This window comes from Pantherophis guttatus, chromosome 2, assembly GCF_059756535.1.
Source record: "Pantherophis guttatus breed Tessera chromosome 2, ASM5975653v1, whole genome shotgun sequence".
NCBI lineage: Eukaryota > Metazoa > Chordata > Lepidosauria > Squamata > Colubridae > Pantherophis > Pantherophis guttatus.
The window spans coordinates 1344079-1365918 of NC_142064.1; the positions used below are offsets into that span (position 1 = coordinate 1344079).

The window sequence follows — 21840 nt, forward strand, 5'->3', positions numbered from 1 at the left end:
TTCAGGGTTAAATCCAACTACTGAAATGGACCAGTGGTAGGTTCCTCCCGATTCGGTCCGGTTCGGCCAAGCCGGTAGCGGTGACGATATGACGTCACCGAACCGGTTCTCCCCCCCGCCCTCCCATCCCCTCCACCCCCCCCCACGTTATTCTTACCTTTTATTTGGTCCCACCCCCAATCTATTGCTGCCTCCTGAGTCCCAGCTGATGACTAGAGGGGAAAAAAACTGTTTAAACTCTTGCCGCGGGGCTTCAAAGGGCTGTCCTACAGCTGATCAGTGTTAAAAGCAAACAAATGAGTCAGGTTGTAAGTACGAAGACTGGTCGTAAGTGCAAGGACCTTCCAGAAATGACTCTGACCAGCTAGCCACGCCCACCTAGTCACATGACCTCCAAGCCACACCCACAAAATAAGCCACGCCCACAGAACCGGTAGTAAAAAAATTAAGAACCCACCCCTGAAATGGACACAGGAATCCACCAAGCACCAAGCACCGTGCCTGCAATGCAAGACGCCATAAGGCTGTTCTTTTCTATCAGTCTCAAAGACAGCACCAGGTGGTATGGCTGAGGCATATGATATAATTCAGTGTGGGTCTGTCTCTTTCCCCCTCCCACAATTCCAAGTGGACGCAATACACTAGGTCCACCCAAAGGGCCAAAGATCACTTTACATAATGCTTTGGTTCTCACAATCTACGGTAAAACTGTGCACCAGGAGGCCTAAAATTATTTGTGGCACCTCCAAATCCCATCTTGCAATTCTAGAACCATGTCATCAGCATATTTTCCCCTTCTTTTGGGGATCCAGGCATCAGAAATTTATTTTTTATTCCCTTGGGGTTCACCCTCCTTCACAGGAATAACACCCCATATGGAACATGATTCAAAACCATCGTCTGATCCGCCCAAGAAAGAACATAAGGAAAGAGTGAGGTATCCTCCGTGACAGCACCCTTCCTACATCCAATCATGATCTTAATGATGCCACTTGATCAGGCCTTGGTAAGCCCCCACTTGGAATCCTGCATCCAGTTTTGGTGGCCACGATATAAAAAAGATGCTGAGACTCTGGAAAGAGTGCAGAGAAGAGCAACAAAGAGGATGAGGGGATGGGAGGCTAAACTGTATGAAGAATGGTTGCAGGAACTGAGTATGAAGTTTCCAAAAGTATCTCTAATATAACGAAGAGTACTAGGGGTGACATGTTAGTAGTCTTCCCAATTCTGAAGGGCTGCCACAAAGAAGAGGGGGGTCAAAGCACCAGAAGGCAGGACGAGAAAGAATGGATGGAAGCTAACCAAGGAGAAGAGCAACCTGGAACTAAGGAGAAATTTCCTAACAGTGAGGATAATTAATTAATGGAATGACTTGTCTCCAGAAGTTGTGGGTGCTCCAACATTTTTAAAGAAGAGATTGGACAACCAATTGTCTGAAAGGACATAAGGTCTCCTGCCTGAGCAGGGGGCTGGACTAGAAGACCTCCAAGATCCCTTCCAGCTCTGCTGTTCTGTTCTGATAACTCTGCTCCTTCTGTGACACCTTTGGAGGGGACGTTGCAGGAGACACGATCCACCTCTTTTTAAGCCTCACCTCCATGGCCATCTGGGTAGAGGACTTTATTCTGGTAGAAAACAAAATAGGACCTGGGTCCACACAGACAGGACAGCTGTTCATTATCTGCTGGGGATTTGATTGAGGGACATCAATCAAAGGAACATCTGGATAGGCAGGAGCCTGGAGGAGAAATGAGGGGATGGATCTTTGCATTATTAAAAGGGTTTTTTTTCCCCTGATGGACTGACTCAACTTTTCCCCAGCTAGAGCGCTCAAGGGGGTCTGGGGAAGACGAGAAAGTAGACCAGGGGTCTCCCACCTCGGCCGCTATAAGACGTGTGGCCTTCAACTCCCAGAATTCCCCAGCCAGACATGCTGTTTTGTATGTGTACACACACAGAACGCACAAAAACTAGGCCGAGCTTCAATCACATCATGCTGGCTACCTTTGATTTTGTTCCCTGCACCCTGGTGTGCATATATCTTGCTTAGACAGGCCTACCTGGGAGAGATGGCAGATTCAGTTCCAGACCGCTGCAATAAAGCAAATATTGCAATAAAGTCAGTCACACACATTTTGGGGTTTCCTGGTGCATATAAAAGTTACATTTACGCTGTCCTGTAGTCTGTTAAAGGTGCAGAAGCATTACATGTGATGCAAAAATGAACATACTTTAATTAAAAGAAAAACTACTTTATTGCTAAAAAACTACTAAACTGATGTTTCAAGGGATTGAAACCTTCCGGCTGGTGGAGTTTCTTGTAAAAAATGCAATATCTGCAAAGCACAATAAAGCTAGGTGGGTCTGTATTAAGAAGAGAATTTGGGACTTTGCTGACTGCTTCCGATTCCTGCAATGAAAACCACCAGTGATACGCGTACCACAAGTTTCTCCCCATTGCTATTTAGTGTCCACACGAAAGCAGGGTGGGTGGCCAGGAAGCCTTTTATAGAGAGGCTTCATCAATCCACTTGGAAGACTGGGTCCAGTTTTGGTTGCCACTATAGAAAAAAAGATGTTGAGACTCTGGAAAGAGTGCAGAGAAGAGCGACAAAGAGGATTAGGGGTCTGGAGGCTCAAACATACGACGAATGGTTGCTGGAATTGGGAACATCTAGTTTCATGAAAAGAAGGACTAGAGGGGACACGATAGCAGTCTTCCAATATTTGAGGGGCTACCACAAAGAAGAAGAGGAGGTCAACCTCTTCTCCAAAGCCCCTGAGGGTAGGACAAGAAGCAATGGATGGAAACTAATCAAGGAGAGAAGCAACCTGGAACGAAGGAGAAATTTCCTGTGAGTTTTGAATAATTAACTAGTGGAATGGCTTGCCTTCAGAAGTTGTGGGTGCTCCATCACTGGAGGCTTTTAAAGAAGAGATTGGACAACCTTTTGTCTGGAATGGTATAGGATCTCCTGCTTGAGCAGGGGGTTGGACTAGAAGACCTCCAAGGTCCCGTCCAACTCAGTTATTGTGTTACTCTGTTATAATCTACTGGAGAACAGGGAGTCCTTGAGTTATGAGCTTGCCCATTATGGTCGTAAGTCATAATGGTCTTAAAACCAGTTGGTCATTTTTGCAGTGATTGTTAGTGCAAGCAGAGTTTTTGTTAAGCAAACGCAGCGGTCATAAGTGTGAATCCATTGTTTGCTATGGTCTTGACTTTGCTGAAAAGCTAAGATAAGTGCTGGTTTTCAGCAGAACTGTCATAAAATGTGGTCATATGACCTCAGGACGCTGCAAACAACAGTAAAGCTTGCCTTTTTTCAAGAGGCAACAGGACTTTCTGGTTTTTCTTTGAAGATGTTTTGCTTCTCATCCAAGAAGCTTCCTCAGCTCTGACCTTGTAACTTCAGCTCTGAGATACAAGTCCCCTTTTTCAGGTAGGTCGTAATTTCAGTCATTAAAAGCAACTGATTTTAAGTTGAAAACAGCCTGTTCTACCTCTCCTTTAATGCTCCATCCACGAAGCACACTAAAAATAGAGCAATTTTATTTGTGGTTTTATTTATTTTCTGGGATGGAAATGGGGGGGGGCTTGCCTACTCTCCCTCCCTCCGCCCAAATTTGTGTAGCCTGAGGATACTGCAAAAGATGCCAAGGTTGTTGGAGGTTCAAAGAATCTCTATGGTCAAGAGCAGCTATGGCCAACTTGGGGTTGTTGGTTCTTCTTCTCTTAGATCTAGTGACTTGCAGCATCCTCTACACTCATTTATCATAGTTGTGCTGATATAACACAAAAAATGATTGTAGCAGGACAAAAATCAAATGAATAAATAACACAATGAGGAGAGGTTCATAACAGCTCACCAAAGACTAGGAGACCGTAGAAGGTGCCATAAATCACAGGCAGAGACAGCTGAAGTACCACACTTCACACACTGGCAATCTCACATTGACACAATAGTAAAGCATCTGAAGGCAAGGCGAGAGAGAGCCTTGGTGGCGCAGCAGACTAAAGTGCTGTTAACTAGCACCAGCTGCCTGCAATTACTGCAAGTTCAAATCTCGCCAGGCTCAAGGTTGACTCAGCCTTCCATCCTTCCGAGGTAGGTAAAATGAGGACCCAGTTTGTGGGGGCAATAAGCTGACTTTGTATAAAAAAGAACACCGCTTTTGGGGGGGGGGGGTGAAAGCCCTACTAAGCAGGTCTATACAAAAGTATGAAGGCTATTGCTTAACGCATTGTAAGCTGCCCTGAGTCTCCGGAGAAGGGCGGCATATAAATCGAACCAATCAATCAATCAATCAATCAATCAATCAATCAGAAATAACGGATGGAAACTTGTCAAAGAGAGTTCCAGCCAATCTAGAACTAAGGAGAAAATTCCAAATAGTGAAAATGATAGATCATTGGAATGGATTGGCTCCAGAAGTTGTGGGTGCTTCATCATGGGGAGTTTTCAAGAAGAGAAGAGACGGGACAAACATTTGTCTGGAACAGTAGAGCTCAATAGCTTGAGCAGGAGATTGGACTAGAAGACCTCCAAGGTCCCTTCCAGACATTCTGTTCTGTTCCGTTCTACTCCATTCCATTCTATTAACATACAATGAACGGTTGCAGGAACTGGGCATGGCTAGTCCAGTGAAGAGAAGGACCAGGGGAGACATGTAACCTTGTTGCTGGGATCCTTAAGATTTATATTGACTGTTTCCCTATGACTATCATTAAGTGTTGTACCTTATGGTTCTTGACGAATGTATCTTTTCTTTTATGTACTCCGAGAGCGTATGCACCAAGACAAATTCTTTGTGTGTCCAATCACACTTGGCCAATAAAGAATTCTGTTCTGTTCTGTTCTGTTCTGTTCTGTTCTGTTCTGTTCCGTTCTGTTCTGTTCTGTTCTATTCTATTCTATTCTATGACTATCATTAAGTGTTGTACCTTATGATTCTTTATGAATGTATCTTTTCTTTTATGTACACTGAGAGCGTATGCACCAAAGACAAATTCCTTGTGTGTCCAATCACACTTGGCCAATAAAGAATTCTGTTCTGTTCTGTTCTGTTCTGTTCTGTTCTGTTCTGTTCTATTCTATTCTATTCTATGACTATCATTAAGTGTTGTACCTTATGATTCTTTATGAATGTATCTTTTCTTTTATGTACTCCGAGAGCGTATGCACCAAGACAAATTCTTTGTGTGTCCAATCACACTTGGCCAATAAAGAATTCTTTCTTTCTATCTATCTATCTATCTATCATCTATCTATCTATCTATCTATCTATCTATCTATCTATCTATCTATCTGTCTATCTATCTATCATCTCCCTATCTCCCTACCTTCCTACCTGAGGGGCTGCCACAGAGAGGAGGAAGGGGGTCAAGCTATTCTCCAAACTTCCAAAACACCCAAAGGCCAGACAAGGAACAATGGATGGAAACTGATCAAGGAGAGATTCAACCTGGAAATAAGGAGAAATTTCCTGACAGGGAGAACAATCAACCCATGGGACAGAAGTTGCCTTTGGAAGTGGTGGGAGCTTCATCACTGGAGGCTTTCAAGAAGAGACTGGACTGCCATCTGTCAGCAATGGTGTAGGGTCTCCTGCTTGGGTGGGGGGTTGGACTAGATGACCTACAAGGTCCCTTCCAACTCTGTTAATCTGCTAATGTTCTATGTGTTTAGAGTTGTCCTTGTGGTTTTGCTCAAGATGCCTGACTGATGCAGAGTGTAGCATCCTGGTTGCTAAGAGAGACACCTGGCCAGGAGGATCTTTGCAGCATCTGTGCCAGCTGCCAATTTATTATTTATTTATTTATTTATTTATTATTCCAATTTATATACCGCCCTTCTCTCGAAGGACTCAGAATGCGCGAGCTGATTCTTTTCTGTTTTTAAACATAAATTCCAATGACTTAAAAATAAAGTACAAAGGAAACAGGAGGCATAACACTAAAAACAAGAAGGAAAAAAGAGAAAGGAGAGAAACCTAGCAAACAGTGGAGTTTTAAAGTCTGCATTAAACCTTGAACCAGCCAGAATAGCATTGATCAGCCTTCTGATTATGCAGAAAGGGAACACGCATCATTGATCCCGGATTGTAAATCAGTTTGGCATGGTTTTTCCACAGCAATCCCCCCCCCCCCACACACCCCATGCTGGCTCAATAGATCAATAGTTTTTCATAGACTATTAGATTCCAAATTTTAGGTATATAATTCAGAATCACATTTGCATTCTCTAAACCTATTACGTTCCCTCAAAACTATATCAATCAATTTAGGAATATTAAATGGAAACAGGATGACAGTGAGTCAGAGACTTCTGCAAATTTTAAGCTTCAAATATACTGTAATGAAGTTGAAAGCAGAACCTTTCTACATATATTCTCTCAGGTTTCCAATAAAGATGAAGACAAATCTTTTCTTAATCTCCTCTTAATATCACAAACATATTCCTTAATCCTGAGCTGCTTTGATGAGGTATTTTGCCTCCTTATTCCCAAATTCTTGCAAATAACTAACATTTTAACTCTCAAGATTCTTCTACAACGTATTCAAGATGGTCAGTGAGAGCAGGCATCTGAATTTCATTTGTTAAACGTGTGCCAGTGTGTTCACAGAAAAAAGTGACAATAAATGTTATCTCATCTTATGTCTTCAATATTTAATTCTCTATTAGAAGAAATACCCAAGGACAAAATTCAAAACTTTGCTTTTGATATTAAAAATTGCCAGCAACTTGGGATCTTATTCTGAATGGATCATTTTTGTCACTTCAGACTTGATGGATTATTATTTATTTTGTTAGATTTGGAGACCAACCAACAAGCCAGATGACTCTGTGGTGGCTTAAATCTGAAGACAGGAAACAATAAAATAGAAAAAAAAATGTACAAAAACACAACCCTCAAAAAATGACCATCAGGGCCACAGCAATGACTCCACCGCCTGGCCTGTGAGCTAAAACAGGTCTTCCAGGATCAAGCAAAGGGTGGAAAAGACACGAATCTTTGGGGAGGAAAGTTTTTCCAGAAGATGGGCACCATGACAGAGAAGATGACTTAGAAAATGAAGGCCATCAGGGAGGTCAACCAACTGGAGTTTCTCAGCGTTTTCTTGAATGCGTCTCTCTTCCCATCTAAGAAGCTTCTTTAGTTCTGAAGAAGTGAAGAAACTTCTTGGATGAGAAGCGAAATGTTTTCAAAGAAAGTCCAGTTGCCTTTTGGAAAAAAAGCATCTTTGGAACAGCCATGGCCTGGGTGACAGAGAAGTTCCACAGACTTCATCAGGGTTCATCCCTGCTCCCTATGACTCAAACTGCAGAGGGACAACTAGTGAAGTTGTATGGTTGTCACGTCACTCAGAGCAGACTGATGCTGCTCTGGATGCCCACATAAATGCTGGCTTCAGGGATCAGCAAACTATGAAGCTTTGGAGGTTGACCCCCTGGCATCTGAGGCAGCCACAAGGTTGACTAGATGACCAGCAACCCAGCCCCAGTCAATCGCTGATCCTAAACCTCTGTCAGGTTGAGTGAAAACTCCTTTGCGGTCTGTACGAAGGAGGAATGGTCCACAAATGGCTCATCAAATAGATAGTTGGGCAGATTGTAATCTGCTAGAAGAAGCTAAAATGAAGAGGCAGAAGCCAGAAATTCCTCAACCAGGGCCAGTGAGAACCACAATGTCAACTGTGAACAGGGAACAACCAAGGCTAACAAGAGAAGGACCAAGTCTCCATTGGCTTGGAAGGGCAGCAGAGAAGAGTCCAGAATTTAAATGAGTCCTTTTTCAAATTTGGCCCTTTTAAGATGGACTTCAACTCCCAGGATTTCCCAGACTAGGGAATTCTGGGAATAAATAATAGCATAAAGAGTTGGAAGGGACTTTGTAGGTCATCTAGTCCAACCCCCCGCCCAAGCCCTACACCATTTCTGACAGATGGAAGCCCAGTCTCTTCTTGAAAGCCTTCAGGGATGAAGCTCCCACAACTCCTGAAGGCAAGGCCTTCTGCTGATTAGAATAACAGATTTGGAAGGGACCTTGGAGGTCATCTAGTCCAACCCCACACCCAAGCAGGAGATCCTACACCATTTCTGACAGATGGCAATCCAGTTTCTTCCTGAAAGCTTCTGATGAGGAAGCTCCCACAACCTCTGGAGGCAACTTCTGTTCCATGGGTTGACTGTTCTCCCTGTCAGGAAATTCCTCCTTATTTCCAGGTTGAATCTCTCCTTGATCAGTTTCTATCCATTCTTCCTTGCCTGGCCTTTGGGTGCCTTGGAGAATAGCTTGACCCCCTTCCTCCTCTCTCTGGCAACCCCTCAAATATTGGAAGATGCTCTCATGTCTCCCCTGGTCCTTCTCTTCACTGGACTAGCCAGGCCCAGTTCCTGCAACCGTACTTTGAAGATGACACATTTTAAAAAGGCCAAGTTTGAAAAACACTGGTTTAATCCCTAGTGCAATATTTCTTAACCTTGGTTACTTTAATATACACCTATGGAATCTGACTCCCAGAATTTCCCAGACAGCAAATTGGAAAAGGAAGCTGGCTGGGGAATTCTGGGAGTTGAAGTCCATACATCTTAAAGCTGTCATGGTTGGGAAACGTAGCGTATCAGCCTTGCTCTCTGGGTCCTGCAGTAGATAAATCACCTGGGTAGATAAAACCTCCTTCTTTTCTTCAATAAAGAAACTAATTTAGCTCAATCAAACCTGTGAGCCGCCAGCAGAGTAAGCCAAGTCTTGAATAAGGGATTAAGTGTCTGGAGAACTGAGATTCACAGCCACGGCTAGTGCGCAGCCTGGCATCACCCACACCTGCTGGGGTCCCCCCCCCCCTCCACATCAAGACCACAACACTTTCATCCATAAAGACATTTGTGTCGATGAAAGCAATCTGTTGCTATGGAAGAAGAAATCCCACTTCATTCTAAGAGGCTGGTCAGCCCTTAAAATCAGACTCCCATTCCAGCATGTGATTTTCTAGCCGCTCAAGAAGGATGGCAGGAGAAAAACCAACTCAGAATAACAGAACAACAGGGTTGGAAGGGACCTTGGAGGTCTTCTAGTCCAGCCCTCTACTCAAGCAGGAGACCCTATGCCATTTCAGATAAATAGTTGTCCACTCTCTTCTTAAAAACTTCCAGTGATGGAGCACCTACAACTTCTGGAGGCAAGTTGTTCCACTAATTAATTGTTCTAAGTGTCAGGAAATTTCTCCTTAGTTTTAAGTTGCTTCTCTCCTTGATCAGTTTCCATCCATTGCTTCTTCTCCTGCCTTCAGGTACTTTGGAGAATAGCTTGACTCCCTCTTCTTTGTGGCAGCCCCTCAAATATTGGAAGATGCCATCCTGTCTCCCCTGGTCCTTCTCTTCACTAGACCAGCCATGCCCAGTTCCTGCAACCGTTCATCATATGTTTTAGCCTCCAGTCCCCTCATCATCCTGGTTGCTCTTCTCTGCACCCTTTCCAGAGTCTCCACATCTTTTTATATAGTGGCAATCAAAACTGGATGCCATACTCACAACATTTGGAAGATAATATTCCAAGTGTTCCAACAGTATTCCAACTTGGCTACGTTCAAGCGGACAGGCACCCTCCCCACCCCCACTCCCCCAAACTCCCCCCTGGCCCGCTGCCACTCGGAGATCCCTGTTTTCCAAACACCCAACGCCTCCGTTGCTTTGATTGAAAATGTCACCTTGCTTTGGCGAAGCAGCTGAAATGAAACACCTCGCGTCTAAATGTTTTACTTCCTGTCAATTTGTAGCACTTTAAATTGCTTTTACTGGCTCGTTTTAAAAATAATCTTCCCGACTTATTCAGAATAAAGCAACTGGCATAATTGCAAGCCCAAATACAGGAGACAGGAGTCCCACCGATACAGACAGAAGGGGTTTTAAGACACGGGGGTGGGGGAACTGTCATGCTGGCATAAGGCTGGAACGGAGCACTCAAAATCATTTAAAACAACACCTATTCCAATTCACACAAAGAGGAGAGCAGTCTGATCTAGAAGGAGGAGTTAAATGTGTCATCTGTTTGGCATCACTGCATTGCCACAAGAGACCAAAGTTCAGGCTTCCTTCAATTCCATTGACCCTTATCTACGGTAGCATCAATTTAGTTTTGATTGTTATTTGACTAGATACTTGTGTAGTTTTGTTGTTCAGTTGCTAAGTCATATCTGAATCTTCACAACCCATGCCAGGCTCCCCATCCTCCACTGTCTCCTGGAGTTTGCCCAAGTTCATGTCCGTTGCCTCGATGAACCTGTCTAACCATCTCGTCCTCTGCCATTCCCCCTCTCCTTTCCCCTTCCATCTTTCCCAACATCCAGGTCTTCTCCAAGGAATCCTCTCTTCTCATTGGGCTAAGTATTTATTTATTTATTTATTTAATTTGTATACCGTCCTTCTCCAACAGGACTCAGGGCAGTGAACAGCCACGGTAAAAACACAACATATAAAATTTAAAAACAATTTAAAAAACATTAAATACTTTTGGCCGTCAATTTAAAATAACCCAATTAAAACCAATTATAAATTTAAAACCGTAAGGATGGGGTCAAGCCAGCCTGGCTAGATGAAATAAATGAGTTTTCAGGGCCCGACGAAAAGTCCGGAGGTCTGGTATCGTGTGTATCTCGGGGGGTAGGTCGTTCCAGAGGGCAGGTGCCGCCACAGAGAAAGCCCTCCCCCTGGGGGTCGCCAGCCGACATTGCTTGGCCGATGGCACCCTGAGGAGGCCCTCTCTGTGCGAGCAAACTGGCCGGTGGGAGGCTATTGGCGGCAGAAGGCGGTCTCGTAGATACCCCGGCCCTAAGCCATGGAGCGCTTTAAAGGTGGTGACCAACACCTTGAAGCGCACCCGGAAGACCACAGGAAGCCAGTGCAGCTCACGCAGGAGAGGTGTCACATGGGAGTGCCCCGTTGCTCCCATAATCCCCCGCGCGGCCGCATTCTGGACCAACTGGAGCCTCCGGGTGCACCCAAGGGGAGCCCCATGTAGAGAGCATTGCAGTAGTTTGAGCTTCAGCTTCAGGATCTGCCCTTCCAAAGGGTTGATTTCCTTTAGGATCGACTGATTGGATCTCCTTGCAGTCCAAGGGACCCTCAAGGGTCTCCGCCGGCACTACCATTCCAGAGCATTCTTGTATATCCGTAGCAGTACTAAACTCTACAGTGCTTTGAACTCAATGGAAGCTCCTGGTTATTTGCACCTTGAAGTCCTTGACTTCCAAACATTCGTTTAGGGACTTTTTTCATCCCCCTGGTCAAGTGAACAAAATTCAGACGCTTGGCAACTGACTCGTACTTATGACAGTTGTAGTGTTCTGAGGTCACGTGAACGCCTTCTGATGAGCAAAGTCAGTGGGGAAGCCAGTCTCATTTAATGACCGTGTTAAACCACTGCAGTGATTCACTTAGCAACTCTGGAAAGAAAGGGCATAAAATGGGATGAAATTCACTGAACAAATGTCTCACTTAGCGACAGAAACTTTGGGCTCCATTGCGGTCGTAAGTCGAGGACTGCCTGTACGTGTTCTGGCAGTTCATCTGCAAGTAGAAAAGCAGGCAAAGAGATCGCCAAGAACCCACCCGTGCGTGTACAAGGGGTAGGCCTAGGGCTGGTGTCTCCATGGGGCCTTTTGCTGGAGAGGGTGGGCTTCTGAAGGGCTGGCTGTACAAACGGAAGAAAGAAAAGCGGAAAGCTACGAAGCCGAGAAAATGACTGCTGAGAAGTCTTTAATCATCGTCTACAGCTTGCCTCTGATCAAAGCCCGAGAACAGAATGGATCACGCTCCTAAAAATAGAAGCTCTTCCCTTGATCCCGGCACGAGGGGCTGCGGATTGCTGAGATTCACGGAGGAAGTGTCACAATTTTATATTCGGAGCCCTGAGTGATCAATATACAGATTAACAGAGTTGGAAGGGATCTTGTAGGTCATCTTGTCCAACCCCCCCCCCCGCCCAAGCAGGAGACCCTATACCATTTCTGACAGATGGCAGTCCAGTCCAGTGGTGAAATTCATTTTTTTTTACTACCGGTTCTGTGGGCGTGGCTTGGTGGGCGTGGCTTGGTGGGCGTGGCAGGGAAAGGATACTGCAAAATCTTCATTCCCTCCCCACTCTGAGGCCAGCCAGAGGTGGTATTTGCCGGTTCTCCGAACTACTCAAAATTTCCACTACCGGTTCTCCAGAACCTGTCAGAACCTGCTGGATTTCACCCCTGGTCCAGTCTCTTCTTGAAAGCTTCCAATAATGAAGCTCCCACAATTTCCGGAGGCAACTTCTGTCCCATGGGTTGATTCTTCTCCCTGTCAGGAAATTTCTCCTTATTTCCAGGTTGAATCTCTCCTTGGTCAGTTTCCATACATTATTCCTTGCCTGGCCTTCGGGTGCCTTGGAAAACAGTTTAACCCCCTCCTCTCTGTGGTAGCCCCTGTGGCAGGTCCTCTGGGTGCGATTCAAGGTGTTGGTGACCAACTTTAGAGCGCTCCATGGCTCAGGACCTGGGTACCTACGAGACCGCCTTCTGCCACCGAGAGCCTCCCACTGGCCAGTATGCTCCCACAGAGAGGGGCTCCTCAGGGTGCCGTCGGTCAAACAGTGTCAACTGGCGGCCCCCACGGGGAGGGCCTTCTCTGTGGGGGCACTGGCCCTTTGGAACGAACTCCCACCGGAGATACGGACGATTCCAGATTTACGTACTTTCCGCCGGGCCCTCAAAACTTTTTTATTTCAACAAGCCGGGCTGGCCTAACTCTCCAATTGTTTAATTTTAGTTTGAATTTTAAATGGGGTATTTTAATTGCTGGGCCAAATTGTTTAATATATTTTTAAATTGTTTTTAAACTTTGTATTCTATGTTTTTTACTTCTGGCTGTTCACTGCCCTGAGTCCTTCGGGAGAAGGGCGGTATATAAATTTAAATATAAATAAAATATAAATAAAAAATATTGGAAGACTGTTATCCTGTCTCTCCTGGTCCTTCTCTTTACTAGACTAGCCAGGCCCAGTTCCTGCAACTATACATGGTTCAACTATACATGGTTCTCGATGTACAACCACAACGGAGCCCAAAATATCCATCGCTAAGCAAGACCGTTGTTAAGTGAATTTTCCCCCAGTTTATGACCTTTCTCGCCGTAGTTGTTAAGTGAATCATTGCAGTTGCTAAATGAATCAGGCTTCCCGACTGACATGGCTTGTGAGAAAGTCACAAAAGGCGAACCCACCTCCTCAGGACACCGCAACTGTCATAAAAGTGAGTCAGTTGCCAAGTGTCTGAATTTTGATCATGTGTAATGAGGGGGATGTTGCAACACTCGTAACTGTGAAAAATGGTCATAAGTCACTTTTTCACTGCTGTTGTAACCTCGGTCACTAAATGAAGCGGCTGTAAGTTGGAAATATTTGAGGTCAGACACTGAGGTCTACATCCTGAAGGAAAGCAGACCGTCTGGTGCAATTCTTGTAATAAAGACGATCAGCAATAAAGACACCTACATGAGCCATTCTCGGAGCTGTTCTGGGGGTCGGGGGACAGTCACAAGTGGGGATTTGAGCCAAATATTGAGTCTAGCCCTGGCTGGCAAGCTGGAGAAGCTCGGCAGCTGCAGCCAAACCCACCCATCGGTCAAGCGTTTCTGCTGCCAGTGGGCCATTTCCTGTTAAATCCAAAGAACGCCAGTTCCCTGATTTAAACCTCACCAGTTGACACCTGAGAGCGACGTGAAAATTCAATTAGGGATGGTGGCAGCAAAGGGAGCCTCATGGTGGCACAGAAAAGCCACAAGCAGCGACTACAACTGAAATGGCTTCAACAGAAGAGAATTTTTGTAGCCGAGGGTTGAACTGGGGGGTCCTGGGTGCTCTCTGAGCTGGGTGGTTTTCTGGCAGACGTTTCATGACCCAGTTGGGGAACATCACCAGAGCTTTGGATGAACAGGTGGACACCTGATAGAAGCAACGTACAGCTGGAGGACCAGACTCTCCTCCAGAAGATACAATGGACCTTTGGAACCCACCCACCCACCAAGTCCCTTGCAGAAAGTCATGCACAGCAAGAGACAAGCCCACGTCTGCCTTGCGTGGTCCCAGTCGTGGCTAAGAGGCCTTTCTTGGGCCCTCTTGCAAGCCGGCCTTGCTCTCTTCCCAACTGTTGGCTGAGCCTTTTCCAAGGCTGACCTCACAGCTGTCTCTGCTCTTCAGTCTGGGGTCTCTCCCGGTTCCTCCCCACCAGGGAGAAGGGGGCTTTCCCCCCCAGGTCAGGTGCTGTGCTCAACAGAGCTGTCTCCCCCAAACTTGCTTTGGTGAGGCAAGCTGGACGTGCATTGAGGCTTTACGGACGTGTCCATTTGAGCCCTTGCAGATGTCCTAGGCAAGCAAAGGCCATGCTGGCTGGGAATTATGGGAGGGGAAGTCCAGCACATCTGGGGAACATCGAGGAAGGCTGTGTTTCTTCAAAGTTTCATCACTTGTCAACAAAGCTCCTAGGTCCTGCTGTGTATTAATCCAAGTATTAATGGCCAATAATTACTTCAACCGTTGGAGCGATTCTGAGAAACTGGGACAAAATGATCTGGATTTGCTTGAGCGTTTGAAACGCCCCCGTCTGTTGATCGTGTTTTGGCCTCGGGAGTGTCCCTCAAGCTCTCTGCAAAAACTCTTTGGCTCTGAATTCAGGACAGAAAGCAAAGCTGGAGGAAACCTTGGTCTTCCTTGAAGACATTTCGCTTCTCGTCCAAGAAGCTTCTTCAGTTCTGACAAAGTACCCAATGATCCAAGGGATGAAGAGGCAGCAGGACTCAGAGTTCTGACCCAGCAGGACCTCACGTTCAGACAAAAGAGGACAATTCTCCTCCTGCTCTCCTAACTCTGAGAACAGGTCCCCTCAAAGGTGTGGATCGAAAAGAGATTTAGACCAGTTAAAAGTAAGCCTTTCTTTGTACAGGTTATCCTTAAGCTGTGGAATTCATTGCCACGTGATGTGGAGGGGGTGCCACTGACGCAGGTGGCTTTGAAAAGAGCTTGGATGAGTTCATGGGGGGTCAGGCTTATCAAACGTCAAATGTTATCTCCAGGTGGCAGGCACTCAGCTCCAAATCCCACTTGCACTGGGGTGGGCGAAGCAATGTCTCCACAGGCACCTGATTGGAAAACTGTAAAGGTAAAACCCAAAGGTGCTTTTTCAGGAGGCAACTGGACGTTCTTGTTTTTTCTTCTTTGAAGATGTTTTGCTTCTGATCCAAGAAGCTTCTTCAGCTCTGACAGGATAGTGGGGAATGGAAGGATTTATATGCCTTGCAGACAGCTGGTCATTTGCACCCTTTTAAAATCCTTCCATTCCCCAGTGTCCAGTCAGAGCTGAAGAAGCTTCTTGGATGAAACGTCTTCAAAAGAAACAAGAAAGTCCAGTTGCCTCCTGAAAAAGCACCTTTGGGACAACCATGACCTGGACGACTCAGAATCTCTACAGACTATAAAGGTAAAAGTTTCCCCTATCCAGTCATGTCCAACACTTGGGGAGGGGGTGCTCATCTCTGTTTTTTAGCCGAGGGAGCCAGTGATGTCCAAAGATCCTTCTGTGGTTCTGATTATATGTCCAGGTGCATGGAACGCTGTTACTTTCCCACTGAAGTTGTACCTATTTATCTACTCGCATTTGCATGCTTTTGAACTGCTAAGTAGGCAAAAGAGTTGGGGCGGGTAATGGGAGCTCACCCAGTCGCACGGTGCTCGGGTCTCAAACCTGGTGTCAGGACCGCCATCCTGCTGTGCCACCCATGCTTCGCCAGTTGCCAGTCTGCCATACACAATAGGGAGGAGGGAACTGTGGGGAGGTGAGGGGTTGGGATAACGGGAGTCGAAACTACTCTTCGTGCCGTTCCATGAGAGCCACTGGCCATTCCAAAGTCATGCCATGGAATGCAACCCCCTCCAGTCTGCTAAGCCAGGGACTGTTACCAAAACAATTCGTTTGAATGTAACTGGACAGCTGGAGATAAGCAGGGGGGAAGGTGGGGAGAAGGGAAGAGTTAATTGGATGCTTTGGGCCTGAAAACCTCAGATTCGGCTTTGCTTCTTTGTAACCACCTGGGTTTAGTATAGTGCACTTTCATTAACAACAGATCTGAGAACCTTTCTTTTCTAACTGACCAGGTTGGGACAGCTGACATCAGGATTGTCAGCTCTTTAGCTGCTAAGCCCCCTTGGAAAACTATTGGATGAACTGAAATAAGCCTTGTCTTGACCCCAAAGGGCTCCACGGGAGTTCTAGCACCAAGATGTTCAAGATGGATTTTAATTGGTGCTTCCAGTTTCAAGCTTTGATTAAGATTTTTTCTCCTGAAGGACAACTGCAAAATCTTGTCAGAAGGGAACATTCTACAGGACATGGATTTTAAAAAAAAGAACAAAAAACTCCCAATTTATTTAGCTTTATTCCTAAATCTCATTTTTATTCAGAAGTATCTAAGCCAACCTCAAATGCAATTCATATAAGCAAAATAGCAATAAAGCGGCAGCATTGGGCAATGGTATCTAACAATCAAAGCTGGCAAATTGAATGCAAATTCTGGAATTCAAATCCACTTTTTTGCATCTGTGTGTTTTTCATTTTTGAGGAAAACTTTTAAAAAAAAGCCAAATAGAAGCTATTGGATTGATGCTGTTAGGGTAGTTAAATTATTTTGTTGCTCTTCTGCTTTGAATGGCACCGCATTGGATCTTTAACTTGGAATTTTGGATGAGGAAAGAAGGAAGGAAGGAAGGAAGGAAGGAAGGAAGGAAGGAAGGAAGGAAGGAAGGAAGGAAGGAAAGAAGGAAGGAAGGAAGGAGGTGGTAGGGAGAAGGAAGGAGGGAGGGAGATGGGAGGGAGAAAGAAGGAAGGAGATAGTAGGGAGAAGGAAGGAAGGAAAGTCAAGAAAGTAAAGCAATGGGAGGGGGAAGGAAGGAAGGAGATTGGAGGGAGGGAGGGAGGGAGGGAGGGAGGGAGGAAGGAAGGAAGGAAGGAGAGGGAAATTTCCTGACAGTGAAAACAATTCATCAGTAGAACAGCTTGCCTCCAGAAGTTGTGGTTGCTCCATTACTAGAGGTTTTTAAGAAGCGAATGGAAAAACCATTGGTCTGAAATGGTACAGGGTCTCCTGCTTGAGCAGGGGGTTGGACTAGAAGACCTCCAGGGTCCCTTCCGAGGCTGTTACTCTGTTCAAGTGGTGTCTCTCGATGACCTTGCTGAACCTCTTGGGCGAGTGCACAGATGAGGGATTTCTGCCCGTTGCTTAAGAGCTCCTTCAAGTCAGAGACCAGAGGCTGCAAGAGTGCTGAGCATCTTCAGCTTAATTAACTGAATGCCAGAAGCCTAAGTTGATTAGCATATGCAAAGTAAGTGCCCTCCCTTCGAGCGGGATGCCCAGATGGTGCCGATAACTTGGCCAACCTTGGATGACCTTGGCAAGTGCCACAGAAGGGAAGCATATGCAGAGGCACCAAGGGTGGGACTGGGAAGCTGGGAAGAACCGGAGGAGACAGTAGAAGGCTGAACTCAACTCGGCTCAGGAAATTTGGCAGATTAGCAGCGTTTCTTCCTGAGCAACAAAGGATGATAATTCCAACAGCCAGACGCCTGTTAGAAGCATCCTAAAGAGGCCAGACCTCAAGTTTAAAGATCTCTTTAGGCACTGGGACGGGATTCCCTTTAAATGCCCGAGTTAGGGCAAGGAGTGAGCCCCTGAACTGGCAGGGGAATATCAGCACTGGAAGATGCCCACATCACACCTGGTGGTCAGCCCACCTGGCTCAGTACTTCTGATGAAAGTTGCTGGAGACTCAGCCAGGAGGAGGAAGAGGAGAAGGAAAAGCAGGGAGAGGAAGGGGAAGAGGAATAGAAGGAGGGAGAACAGAAATGGGAGGGCAAAGAGGAGGAGGAGGAGGAGGAGGAAGATGAGGAGGTGGAAAAGGAGGAAGGGAGGAAAAGGAGGAGGAAGGAGGAAGAAGAAGAAGAGGAGAAGCAGGAAGAGGAAGGGGATGAGGAAGAGAAGGAAGAGGAGGAAGACAAGGAGGTGGAGCAGGAGGAGGAGGGGAAGAGGAGAGGAGGGAAGGTGATCAGACCAGCGAGAGGCAAGAGCTAACGTCTGCCAGGCAACTGCAGCCCTCTTCAAAATCAAAATCAAATCAAATTAAAAAGACTCAATTCGGGTGAAACCTAACAACAATTATATCCTGAATTTCTCTTGGAGAAAAGTTACAACTGCCACAGCAAACCTGACTTTGTATAAATATACAAAAGGATGAAGGCTATTGCTGAGCACATTGTAAGCCGCCCTGAGTCTTCGGAGAAGGGCGGCATATAAATCAAATTAAAAAAAAAAAAAAAAAAAAAAACCCGACACAAGGTAGTCCCAAGAAGGCCCCGCAGGATTTTTCCCCAGCCTAAACGCGGCTCAAAGATATAATAGAAATAGAGAATTATGGAATTGGGAGGAGCCCTTTTGAGATGAAGTCTTAGCTCCTTTGAACCAGGATCAGGTCAATCAGGCCAGCTTGGCCAATGCAACAAAGACCAAGGTTCAGCTAGATTTGCAACCTTGGCCCCTTTACGAAGGGTGGACTTCAACTCCCAGAATTCCCCAGCCAGCTAGGGAATTCTGGGAATTGAAGTCCACCCCTCTTAAAGGGGCCAAGGCTGAGAAACACAAGACCTCCAAATATTGAAAGAGGGGGATCCCAGCCAGCAGAGTTCTGGGAGTTGGAGTCCACCCACATGCTGGCTGGGGAATTCTGGGAGTTGAAGTCCACCCATCTTCAAGTTCTGAAAGTTGAGAAACTCTGACCTAGACACATAAAGCATCTGTTCCCCTTCTTAGGCTTATACTAAGAAGCTGAACAAACATTATATACTATAATAAGAGCCCACGGCGCTGCTCTTTTTCCGTTTAAAAGAGAAAAAAGCAAGAATATGGAATGAATTTACAAAGCAATAAAATACCACCGTTTATTAGCTTAATAAGCTTTGCTGAACGGTGCATCTCAATCGGGGCAGCATAGAAGGGGAACCTCCCTCCTCCTTTCCCCAGGCACAAATTTTAAGGTAGGAGCTGCCAAGATACAGGTGAGCCTAGCTATGCCTTGCCCCAAACCTTCTATTGACAGTCAAAGTCAAGTTGGGTGTATCCCTTAAATTCTTACTGTATTAAAATTGAAGCAGTGAAATGGTGACTGGGGTTGTAATCTTACACGCAGGTCAGGGAGCAACCTTTCTTGGGAATCCTAAGGCTGGAAGGGACCTTGGAGGTCTTCTAGTCCAACCCTCTGCCTGAGGAAGGAGTCCTCATACTATCCTGGACAAATAGTTGTCCAATCTTTTCCTGAAAACCTCCAGTGACGGAGGACCCACAGCTCCAGGAAGGAAGTCTACTTTAATCTCTACTTTAATGAAAAGAAGGACTAGGGATGATGGGATAGCATCTTCCAATATTTGAGGGGCTGCCACAAAGAAGAGGGGCTCAACCTGTTCTCCAGAGCCCCTGAAGGCAGGACAAGAAGCAACAGGTGGAAGCTAACCAAGAAGAAACCTGGAACTAAGGAGAAACTTCCTGACAGTGAGAACAATTAATCAATGGAATGATTTACCTCCAGAAGTTGTGGATGCTCCATCACTGGAACTTTTCAATAGGAGATTAGACAACCATTTGTCTGAAATGGTGTAGGGTCTCCTGCCTGAGCAGGGGTTGGACTAGAAGACCTCCAAGGTCCCTTTCAAATCTATTATTCCGTTATTCTGTTAAGCTACTCCACTGATTAAGTGAACATTCCCATCATCAGAAAATGTCTCCTTAGTTCTAGTTGGACCGCTCTTCGATAATCTTTCACCGGCTGCTTCTTCTCCTGCCCTCAGGTGGAATGGAGAATAAATGGACTCCTCCTTCCCTGTGGCAGCCCTTCAAGTATTGGAAGAGAAGGAGGGAGGGAGGGAGGGAGGGAGGGAGAAGAGGCTGGAAGGGACCTTCCAACCCAAAGGCAGGAATCCTTATACCATCCAGGGCAAATAGTTGTCTAACCTTTTCTGGAAGACCTCCAGGGTTCGATCCCCACAACTCCAGGAAACCAGCTGTCCCATCGATTGATCATTCTCAGTGTCAAGAATTCCCAGGTTGGACCTCCCTCCGAGGAGCTCTGGAAAACCACTTCCCGGTTCTGGAGGTTGCAGGAGTCAAAGGAAGCCTGTTGGGTTAGCAGGTGGGAGAGACCGGGCCAAGGCTGCTGATCAGCAGACGGCCTGGAAGGAGTTGGGCATCACCAGACTCTCAATGTTCTCCAAGAAGGCTACCAGAGAAAGGAAGGGATACTGCCATTTCCTTCCTTCCCTTCTCCTCCTTCCCTTCTCTCCATTACTATTTCCTCTCTTCCCTCTAATAGTCCTCCCATCCTTCCCTCCTTTTCGTTTCCTCTGTCCTTCCATCTCTCTCCTTCTTTCCTCTCATCTCCTTCCTTCCTTCCCCTTTCTTATCTCTTGACTTTTGTCTCCCATCTCTCCTTCCTTCCTTCCTTCCTTCTCTCTTCCCTCCCTCCTTTCCTTCTTCCCTTCCCTCCTTCCGTCTCTCCTCCCTCTCTCCCCCTCCCTTCCTTCCCTCCCCCTCCCTTTTCCTTCCTTCCCTCCCTCCCCCTGAAGAGCAAAGGCTCCTGGGCAGGTTCAGAATGCCAGCTATCCCCAGGAAAGGAACTCTGCCAAGCTAAGGAATGCCAACTCTCTGCCGGGATAATTTGATCCTGGCTTGTTCTGCATCTGGTAATCATGGGACAGGAGTGGCTGAGTTGCACTTGGTTCTTCTTCCAGTAAGAACTTCAGAGTATGGACAACTCCCACATTTTTTTCATAGGCAGGAATGAAAGAATTCGCCTTCGCCAACCTTGGAGGGGCTGCAGGAGGCCAGCTGGCTGCAGCCTACGAGGCAACCGCACAATTTGCTGAAAGATCCCGAGGAGGACAGCTCCTGAATCCAGAAGTGCCCGTTCCCGCCTCCTGCTGCCAAAAGACACTGCCTCAAACCCATGCGGTGAAGACCAGTCAAGCTGCTGGAGATCTGACAGCAGGCGAGCAGAAGAAATGCCTGTTGTTACTTGAGCAAGCATGAAAAATGACCTGATTTACAGAATTATAAAATTCCGGAGTTGGAAGGGACCTTGGAAGTCTTCTGGTCCAAGCGGAACTAGGAGACCTACCTCCAAGGTCTTCTACTCTTCACGCAGGAGACCCGGTTCTATTCCAGACAAATAGCTGTCCAGTCTCGTCTTAAAAACCAGGCGTAGGGACAATCACCTGCCAGGTTCTCTTATCTTCATAACCAGAAATGTAGAATAACACAAGTGGAAGGGACCTTGGAGGTCTTCCAGTCCAACCCCCTGCTCAAGCAGGAGACCCCATTCCATTCAGGACAAATAGCTGTCTAATCTCTTCTTAAAAGCCTCCAGTGATGGAGCAGCCACAACTTCTGGTGGCAAGCTGTTCCACTGATTAATTGTCCTCACTATCAGGAAGTTTCTCCTTAATGCCAGGTTGCTTCTCTCCTTGATTAGTTTCCATCGTTTCTTGTCCTGCCTTTGGAAAATAAATTGACCCCCTCTTCTTGGTGGCAGCCCCTCAAATATTGGACACACTGCTCTCATGTCACCCCTAGTCCTTCTTTTCATTAAACTCCTAATCCTCTTGGTTGCTCTTCTCTGCACTCTTTCTAGTGTCCCAACATCTTTTTTATACTGTAGTGACCAAAACTGGATGCGACATTCCAAGTGCGGCCTTACCAGTGCAGTGTAAAGCAGTAC

General features: G+C 46.2%; 1 protein-coding gene across 5 annotated transcripts in view; it reads right to left on the reverse strand.

Moving 5' to 3' along the window:
• CNTFR (ciliary neurotrophic factor receptor) overlaps nucleotides 1-21840 on the reverse strand; it is a 320495-nt gene that overhangs the window by 136857 nt on the left and 161798 nt on the right. Inside the window, exon 1 of one of the 5 annotated variants that reach the window (XM_087885459.1) lies at nucleotides 2061-2093. The exons of the other annotated variants lie outside the window; for them this stretch is intronic. The gene's annotated coding sequence lies outside the window, so the exon portion shown is untranslated. Of the gene's footprint in view, nucleotides 1-2060; nucleotides 2094-21840 lie in introns of those variants that run through there. 5 annotated transcript variants of the gene reach the window in all.